The sequence below is a fragment of the Amblyomma maculatum genome, chromosome 11 (genome assembly GCF_055883805.1).
Source record: "Amblyomma maculatum isolate TAMU_Amacu chromosome 11, ASM5588380v1, whole genome shotgun sequence".
NCBI lineage: Eukaryota > Metazoa > Arthropoda > Arachnida > Ixodida > Ixodidae > Amblyomma > Amblyomma maculatum.
This window is the reverse complement of record NC_139354.1, coordinates 152,198,735-152,208,102: the sequence shown is the minus strand read 5'-3', so window position 1 is coordinate 152,208,102 and position 9,368 is coordinate 152,198,735.

Here is a 9,368-nt window from a genome sequence, read left to right as displayed (position 1 = left end):
GTGGCATTGACGGAGTAGCACGAGGACTAGGAAGCTCGTATCCAGGAGTTAGCCTTCGCCACAAGAGCCACGGTAATCCGGCAAGCAGGGTTTATGCCAGCGGCCATTCTCTTTGGTCGCGAGCTCAGGTTCTCTATTAACCATGCTCTGAATGGTTCTGATTTAACAGCTCTTAGTCATTCAAATTTCGCGCATGATCTTTCCAGATGCTTGGCAGAAACCCTGAAGGTGGCAAGGAAGAAATTGAACATCGCCCGCCTGGAACACTGCAACCAGTACAATAAGGGAAGGGGACCCTTGGATTTCACAGTCAGCGACAAATTCCTTCGCCGGACGCATCCATAAGTGGTGCCGCAAAAGGGTTTGCTGCTTCTCTCACTCCGCGTTGGACTGGCCTTTACACGATAGCAAAGCGCGTTCTCGGCTTTCGTACCTTATTCGTCATCTGCAGGGTGGTCGAGAAACCGGACCAGTCAACCTGGCCGATCTCCGAGCGTACCACGGCCGTCCATTAGCCACATAAAACACTTGACCTACCAGGCACTACGGCTGTCCGCGCTCGGCAGATACCTCCAAGCGTACTAGCAGTAGTATCAGCAGATAAAATAGTTGTAGCAGCAGTTGTAGTTGTAGCAGCGGTTTAGTAGTTGCAGCAGCAGTAGTGTAGTAGCAGCTTTAGTAGTAGCAGTGGTGGTAGTAGGTGTGGTAGTAGCAGGGGTGTAGTGATGGTAGTTGTGGCAGCGGCAGCGGCAGCAGCAGCAATAGCAGTAGCAAAAGTAGTAGGCGGTAGCTGGTAGCTGACATAGCCGACGTTTGGCAGGAGCTGCCAAATCGGGCCTCTCCTTTCATATGGGATGGTGATATCACGATCAGCCCGCCAAAGCCCTTGCTTCCACGTTATCCCTAGGGCACGCAGGCAAGTTAATACGGCTCGGTTAAAGCGGGGCTTTATGTGTTGGTTTTAGCTATCGCATTATCGCGAAAGTGGGAGTGAAAAAAGAGAGCAAGGTACCGTAGTGAAGGGCTTCGGACCACAGCGCGAAAGAGGCTTTCGCCTCATTGCACTTTAATGGTCTGAAGTACCCCTATGACAATAATGAAGCTGAAAGCGTAGAGTAAACTTCTATGTGTAAAAGCTGTGTCTTTACTTTCAAGCCTAACCTGAAGGCCCCACTCCATGGGGCGCCTGAGAGCACGCCTACGAGCACGAACGCGCGGAGCACGCGCGGAGCTAAAGCTACGCGCTTTGCTGACGCCCTGGCGCCGGAGGAGGCTTCCCGGTTATTGGCTGGCGGGCACCAACCAGAGGATGCCTTTATCGCTACCTCCCTCTAGAACTGCCTTTCGTGCAGACTCTGCGATCTAGCTGTTTGCATTTTTTTGACGTCGGTGCTGCGGTACGTAGACATGTGCGTACAGACGACCGACAACGAAACGCTCATCGCCGCAGTGTAGCGGAGGCACTGGTTGTAGCTCGTCAGCCACGAAGAGCATGAAAGAAGCTATTTGGAGACAGGTGGCGTCTGCCGTACTGACGAAAGCACCACGCGAAGGAAAGTTCACGGCAAGCAGTGAATAAGTTAAATGTGCTTTTAAGCACATTTCACTTATTCAATGCTCCTCGCTTATTCACTTAATCACTTATTCAATCCTCGTGTTGCAATCACACAGGCAGCATCGAGCATGTGCAAAGGCGATGGAAATCGCTCCGAGACAAGCTTCAAGTAGCAGTCGAACTATTTAGGGGTGTTTCAACCTATGACGTCTTGCAACAACACAGGAGCGCGACCGCCAGAGACGCTTTTTTCCAGTGTTGTCGGGGTGCGGCACTGGGTGCGTTGGCGCTTTGCTCGTGGGCTTCTCGTGCGCTCCATGAAACGGAGCCTTTAGCGTAGCTATGAACACAGCTCTCACGTAACTCCAGGTTTAGCCAGAAGCGTGGGAGTGAAGCAGTGAAGCAGTTTTTTTTGCATCTGCTGCAGGTGCACGCTATCGTGATAAGAGTTCGGCTAGACTGCGTACCAGCACTGTAGGCCCGGGCTTTTCTGTGACGCACGATGCCAACGAGATCTCTTGGCTGCCAGTCGACAACGACAATACCGGCTTGTATCCGCTGCTCCAAGCGGTGGAGAGGATCGTCATCTGGCAACCGGGCATGAGCGCGGGAGTTGGGCACCTACATAAGCCACTACGGCGACGTTCATTTGGGGCACGCGACCGCATCGCAATTCGTCATTCAGATGACCGTTTTTCATCTGCTGCAGGTTACTTATTTGCCCGGTTAGCGCGCTGTCGCTCTAACCCATTCGTTCTGGCGGTGTGGCGCCACAAGGACGATATTAACTGTTCTAAAGGACTGCTGTGTATTGCTTGTTTCCACTGCATCAATGCTCACCTTACTTGTCTTCTCGTGTTATCTGGAGGCGTAGAACTATACCCAGGCCCGAACCAAGACAATGCACCCTCTTCTTTAGAGTCAATCTCCGAAGCAATATCTTGTATTGAATCTGCCAAGAGTACTCTACTTTCACAGCTCGCATTGTTTCGATTCGCTCAAACAAACATTGAGGGCACAGTACGTCGCCTTTCAGCGCGCGTCGAAATACTGGAGAAAACAGTTGAATCAAACCAGAAAGTGCCGCTGCATCCAATACCAAAGCCGACTTGAAACTTTCTTCGGACATTAGAGCACTGGCAAACAAGTACGATGACGCTGAAAACCACTTGTGCTGCTCAAATTTGTTGTTCCTCGGAATTCAGGATGAACCCGGCGAAAGTTGGGATCAGTCAGAGGCTCACATTGGTTCCTTTTCACCTAGATGTACCAATCTGTATTCGAGACAAATACGTGCACACAGACTGGGCCGTTTAAAGCCAAGCTGTGCAATCATTATTATACTTGCACATTTTAAAGATAAATCAAGAACATCCTGTCGCAAGTCACAAACTAAAGAAACCGCCTTCTCAGTCTAGTCCGCGAGGATTACTCAGCTAAAGTTCGTGAAATTAGGAAAATGTTTATCTCTTATGACCAATATATTAGCGCCTCTTTTAAGATCCGCTTTGACAATTTACACATCGGCAAAACAGTATTCACTTACAACGCCGGAACGGACTCGTTGTAATACTAAAAGTATTGCTGCTGGAGATGCCACGCGTTCCGTCTTTACCACAGGCCCAGCCGTCAGTTTGCTTGTGCTAAGCTGCAACCATAAAGTACAGTTCCGTGCTGCTGACAGATATGCGAAGATATCTGCCCCCCCCCCCCCAAAAAAAAAAAAAAAAAGAAAATAATAATAATATATATATATATATATATATATATATATATATATATATATACAGTTGAATCCCGCCACAACGAATACCGCCACAACGAATAATTTTTTATTCCCCGCGAGTATCCTATAAGAATTAATGGCCTAAATTTCTCTGCACAACGAACCATTTTTGCAGAGCGTTTCCGCTTCAACGAAATTTTCGCGTTCAAAATCGAAACCGAAACTAGTTTTATTGGCGAGAAGTCCAAGTCAAATCCAAAGCCACATTAAGCATGAAATCACGTGATTGCAGTTCCGCCATTTTGGCTTTGTGTCGTGGTCGCGTTGTTCACTCGCTGCCTTTCTCTTCGACAACGACGAGTTTTCATCCGCAGGACACGATGGCAACGCAAGTGAAAAAACGCAAAACTCTTTCCCTTGAGCAAAAAGCTCAAATAATCGCCCAAGCAGAAAGCGGAAGGAAGAAAGCGGCAATTGCTGAAGACTTCGGAACTCCTGCAAGTTCGCTGTCAACGATTCTAGGCAATAAGGACAGCGTGCGAATGGCACTTGCTTCAGGCACATCCTCGAAGCACAAAAAGGTGACGCGGCCCCTCCATGAAGAGTTGGACAAAGCAGTGCATGCGTGGTTTGTGGAAGCACGAGCCAGCAACGTCCCCCTGTCCGGAAGCATCGTCCAGCAGAAAGCCTTGAACTATGCATGCCTACTTGGCATTGATGATTTTAAAGCCAGCATTGGCTGGCTAAACCGTTTCAAGGCCCGCCATAACATCGTTGGAAAAGTGTTGTGCGGCGAGTCAATGTCAGCAGACGTGGACGGAGCAGCTGCTTGGAAGGCGAGTAACATGGCCGGAATTTTAAGCAACTTCGCGCCTGCAGACATTTACAACGCCGACGAGACCGGGCTATTCTACGAGATGTTGCCGGCTAGGACGCTCGACTTCAAGGGGCAGCGCTGTCACGGCGGCAAACACAGCAAAAAACGCATCACAGTGCTGCTTTGCACAAACATGGATGGCTCGGACAAGCGTCCGCCGTTAGTCATAGGCAAAAGTGCCAAGCCGCGCTGTTTTAAGGGAACTCGTAGCCTACCTGTGCAGTACAAGGCGAACAACAAGTCATGGATGACCCGCGCTATTTTCACCGAGTGGATGATGGCATTCGACCGCGACATGAAGCGGCAGGGCCGTAAAGTTTGCTTGCTTTTGGACAATTGTTCAGCGCATCACTCCGACGAAGTCAAGCTCACTAACACGGAGCTGAGGTTTTTCCCTCCCAATTGCACGTCTGTCTTACAGCCTCTCGATCAGGGCGTGATTCTTAGCCTGAAGCGCGCTTACCGCGGGAGGTTAATTCAGCGGCTGCTTTTTAACACTGAAACCGGCCGAGACACGAAGGTGGACTTGTACGTGGCACTGCAGATTATGTCTGCTGCCTGGAGCACACTGGGGCGCTCAGTAATTGTGAACTGTTTCAGGCACGCCGGATTTGCCGAAGGTCGACCCGTACACTCTGCTGGCCTAACACCAGGCGTTACAGACGATGACGAAGAGGCGTCACCGGCTCCGGGGATCGCGGCCGCCTGGAAAACGCTGGGAGAAATAGGAACCGTGCCGCCTAATCTCGAGCTCGACGAATACATCGGCGCTGACGCTTGTGTTGTTGTTCACGAAGATGTGAGTGATGAGCAGATCATAAAAGCTGCCCGGAATGATAAGGACTCTTCCGATGAAGAAGACGACGACGTACAGGAAGCGCCGGCTGCGGCAACCGCCGTACAGGTGATGGACGCTTTTGATGTCATCAGGAATTTCGTTGCTGTCCGAGACGACGATGTTGCAATGGGTTTGCTGACCGAGTGCGAAAATCGCGTGACGGCGTTGCTCGCCGTGAAGCGTAAGCAAACCAAGCTTACAGATTTTTGGCATTAAACGCCTTTGCTGCTGCTTGGGCAATTCTTTCTGCGTTTCACGTCAAATTTTTGCGATAACGAAGTTCCGCGAGAACGAATTTTTTTTCGTGCACCGTGAATTTCGTTATAGCGGGATTCAACTGTGTATATATATATATATATATATATATATATATATATATATATATATATATATATATATATATATATACCTATATAATTGAAACCATCGTTGAAGAGAATAGCACTGACATCGCGTTGTTTACTGAATTTAAATCTGATATTTAAATATCAGAAATGCTGCATAACATAATATCATTTCAATTCTACAGGCGAGATCGATTAGGTCTGTTGTAAAGACAACCCTATCATACGCTGTAGTGGAGATAAACAGCAACTGCGCAAATAATGTGTCTTAAGATTTGTCTTCACTCGTGTACCCATATTAAAATTACATCTTATCGAGCACCTGACACGGATTATTCCTTTATTACGGAACTTCATTATGTACTTCAACGCATGCAATCCCTAATTTCTGGGGCCCGCCGAATGCTTTGAGGAGATTTTAACTTGTCGAAAACCGACTGGGAGGATCTAACTGCGTCGTCTCGTCAGTCCAAAAACTTCCTAGAACTGGTCTTTACCTTCAACCTTATCCGAGCAGTTAATGAGCCAACACAGGGCTCAAATTTTCTGTACCCTATTTTGGTTTTCCCTCCGATACTACCACCGGTCAGAGCGATCACTGTTTCTTGTTTTTTTAACATAGCGATTGAAGTCTCCACCCGTTAACTGCCAACTCAATGCATCCGTGATTACTCTGACTTCGCGAGCGTAAACTATAATGCTGAACCATTTCTTAACACTTCTGTCTGTCCATGCCTACAGTGTCCGTGAATGAAACGGGTGCTTTTTTAAAGAGAAAATCTTATCGACTATTGGCTCCTATGTCCCATTTGTCTGTATCCGCGGAGATTCCACTAATCACTGTATTCTATTGATTTTCGAAAACTGTCGTGTAAAAAAAAAACGCCTTTTCCGAGATTCCAAAAACTCCGGCTCATCTGCTAAATGGGAGAAATATTTTTGATGCCTTCGCCAAAGCAAAACGCTATTTACGCTTATCCAAAACATTTTTTTTTTTCAGCTCTGGTCTTCGAGATATATTGCGCATTAACCCCAAAAAGTTCTTAAATTCTTTAATGCCAAAGAAAAACAATTTCTGTAATGTATTGTCACGTAGTGGTGACAATACCGTCGGCAACAAATGAGGAGGCCTGATCTTCACAGGAATCGGCCCTTTACTGGGCTTAATTGCGCCCGTAAAGGAACTAAACAACTCAGCGGCGGCGATAGCAACAATCGTGCTGAGCGGTCGTCAATCTGCTAACTCCGTCATACCGACAAACGCTCAATTTAGAGGCGGCGAGGAAACGTCTAGAATAATTCGCCAACGGTGACTAGCACAACCTAGAACATTGTAGAAACATAAGCGAGTGGCTGGAATCTTCGAGACACATATCGGCGCATCTTGCGCGGCAAAGATACCGATAAAGCTACGTCTCGCGACAGCGAGCATCATCAAACAAAGAACACAGAATTGATACTTTTGCCATAATCAGAGTGAAAAGGCTGCATGCCAGCGGCTCTCGAAAAAAGAAGATTGCAATGGTTTGTAGCATTACTCCCCCTTAAAAAGGCATCGCGACCAGATGCTTACAAAATAAACACCGAAGTGTAAACAAAACACTTGATATTAAAACAAGTTTAGCGCGCGTAATACGGTTTGAGGCGCCCAACATGGACGAGTTTTGGGCGCGCCCGGCGCCTTTGGGATGTGGTCGGGCTGTCGAGGATGACCACGTAGTCGGGCTGTCCGATGCGTTGAGGGACTCGGTATGTTCAAAAGTACCGCCGCAAGAGCTTTTCACTCAGTCCACGGTGGCATATAGCTGTCCAAACCCACATTTTGTCTCTCAGCCTGTACACTGCGTCGCGTCGTCGCAAGTTGTACCATCGGGCGTCAGTGTGTTGCTGGTATTTTTATGGGCAGCCTGGAAATCCGTCTAGCTTCCTCTGCATGCTGAAGGTAGGTCGCGAAGTTAAGGTTCTCCTCGTCAGCTAATTGCGGCTGCACTGCGTTAAACATTATCGTGGACTGCCTGCCGTACACAAGTTTGAGCTTGAACGGGGTCGTTCTTGTTGTCTCCTGGACGGCCGTGTTAATCGTGAAGATCAGGTACGGCACGGTGGCATGCCATGTATTGTGTTCGGCGTCGACGTACATTGCGATCACGACTGCGATCGTTTTGTTGAGGAGCTTCGTACGTCATTTGGTCTGGGGATAGTAGGTAGCTGTCCTACAGTGGCTAGTTTGGCTTTAGTACACGATGGCCTGCTCCGCCTTAAAGGCCCACAGAAACGGTCACCAAGAAGCCACTGATAAACATGTTCAGTGTGTATAACAAATCATTTTTAGCATTAACCCGAAGTATAACTCATTGGAACAAAGCCAGCGATTTATTATTATATTTAAAAACAGCGTTTTTTGAAATTCGCAGGCAGAGAGGTTGTTCCATGGCGGTGTCGCATGGAACTATTTCCTTAAACCGTGACGTGCCCCGCCGGGGTGGTGCAGTGGTAAGACGCCCGACTACTGTCCGGAGTTCCCGGGTTCGAACCCGACCACGGCGGCTGCGTCTCGATGGAGGCAAAACGAAGTGGTGTCCGTGTGCTGTGCGATGTCAGCGCACGTTAAATATCCCCAGGTGGTCGAAATTACTCCGTAGCCCTCCACTACGGCTCCCCTTTCTCTCTTTCCACTTCATTCCCCCCTTCATCCCTTCCCTTACGGCGCGGTTCAGGTGTCCACATAGCTAGCGTGACAGATACTGCGCCTTTCCCTTCCTGTGAACCAATTGTTATTATTGTTATTAAACCGTGGCGTCACGGGTGAGTTGACTGGCAAGGTATCCTAGAAGCTGGCTGCCATTCGTTGCGGCCACTGCAGCCATGACGTCACGGACACACTTCCGGTAGCTGAGAAAGTCGTCTGCTCGTGCACTGCTCGAACTCTGTGCGGGCTGTTACGCCGGTTACACAGCTCGCCGCCCTTATCGGTCAGGCGGCCATTGCCCATTAAGTACAACAACCGAAGCGACGCAGTGATCGGCGCAACGAAGCTGCATTTACAAATATCTTATTTATATAACGGGGTTTCAGGAGTACCGGAGTGTCGTCTGACGAGACGTCAAGAGTGCGGTAAAGCCCCGCACGATGGCAGCACCTCCTCGACCGCCGTAAAATCCGCCGCTGTGGCCCCTCCTCCCGCATACGGTACGCGAACGACACGGAGGATCGTAAGCACTGATGTCCGAAATAAAGCATGCTAAAATTTGTTGGTGTCTGGAATACTGACCAGAATATCAAGTATGAAGCCCTCGTGAGGATCGCTGACCAGCAGAAAATTGCTGGTCAGAGTGATTGCCGTGATACAAGCAAGTTTCTGCTCAAGTCAGCTGCCGCTGGTGCATTTCGGCTTATCCGATCTGCTCGTACTAGCTCTGCGATTAATGCGTCGGCAGAGTTAATCCTATAATTATTTTACTATGGCAGGATAGAATTCACAATAAAGCAGTTTCATAAGTAGACGATTTACGACAGCGTTGATCAGTTCCAAAGCGCCGACCACCGCGGCTTCGAAGCGAAACAATTTAGGCCTAGCGACGACTGGGGCCGGTCACGCACAGCGCCATCGTTCGCCGCGCTCGCGCGCCCCACCCTCGCGGTAATTGTGTAACGTACCTAGCCTACACGTGGCATCCGGTGCTGCAAGCGTTGCAAACTCGTGTACTTTCATAGCTAAGGCCGCGCATTTTTTTACATTCTGCTCAGCAACAAGCCTTTCAAACGATACTGCAGGCAAGACAAGGCTTCAGTATGCAGTCGCTGCGCTGTCGGCCGTAATCGAAGACGTCGGGTGGCACCATATTCTATGCATCGATCTTTAAACGTGACACAGTGGGCAAATGAATAACTTTGTGAATGAGACCAGCTCGTACGTTTCGCGCACTCGGGCGCCGACGAGTAGCCTCCGTCAACAGCCACCGCCATAACATCGGTTAACGACGCAAACCGAGGTCGACGCAAACCGAGGTCGACAAGCTCGAACCATG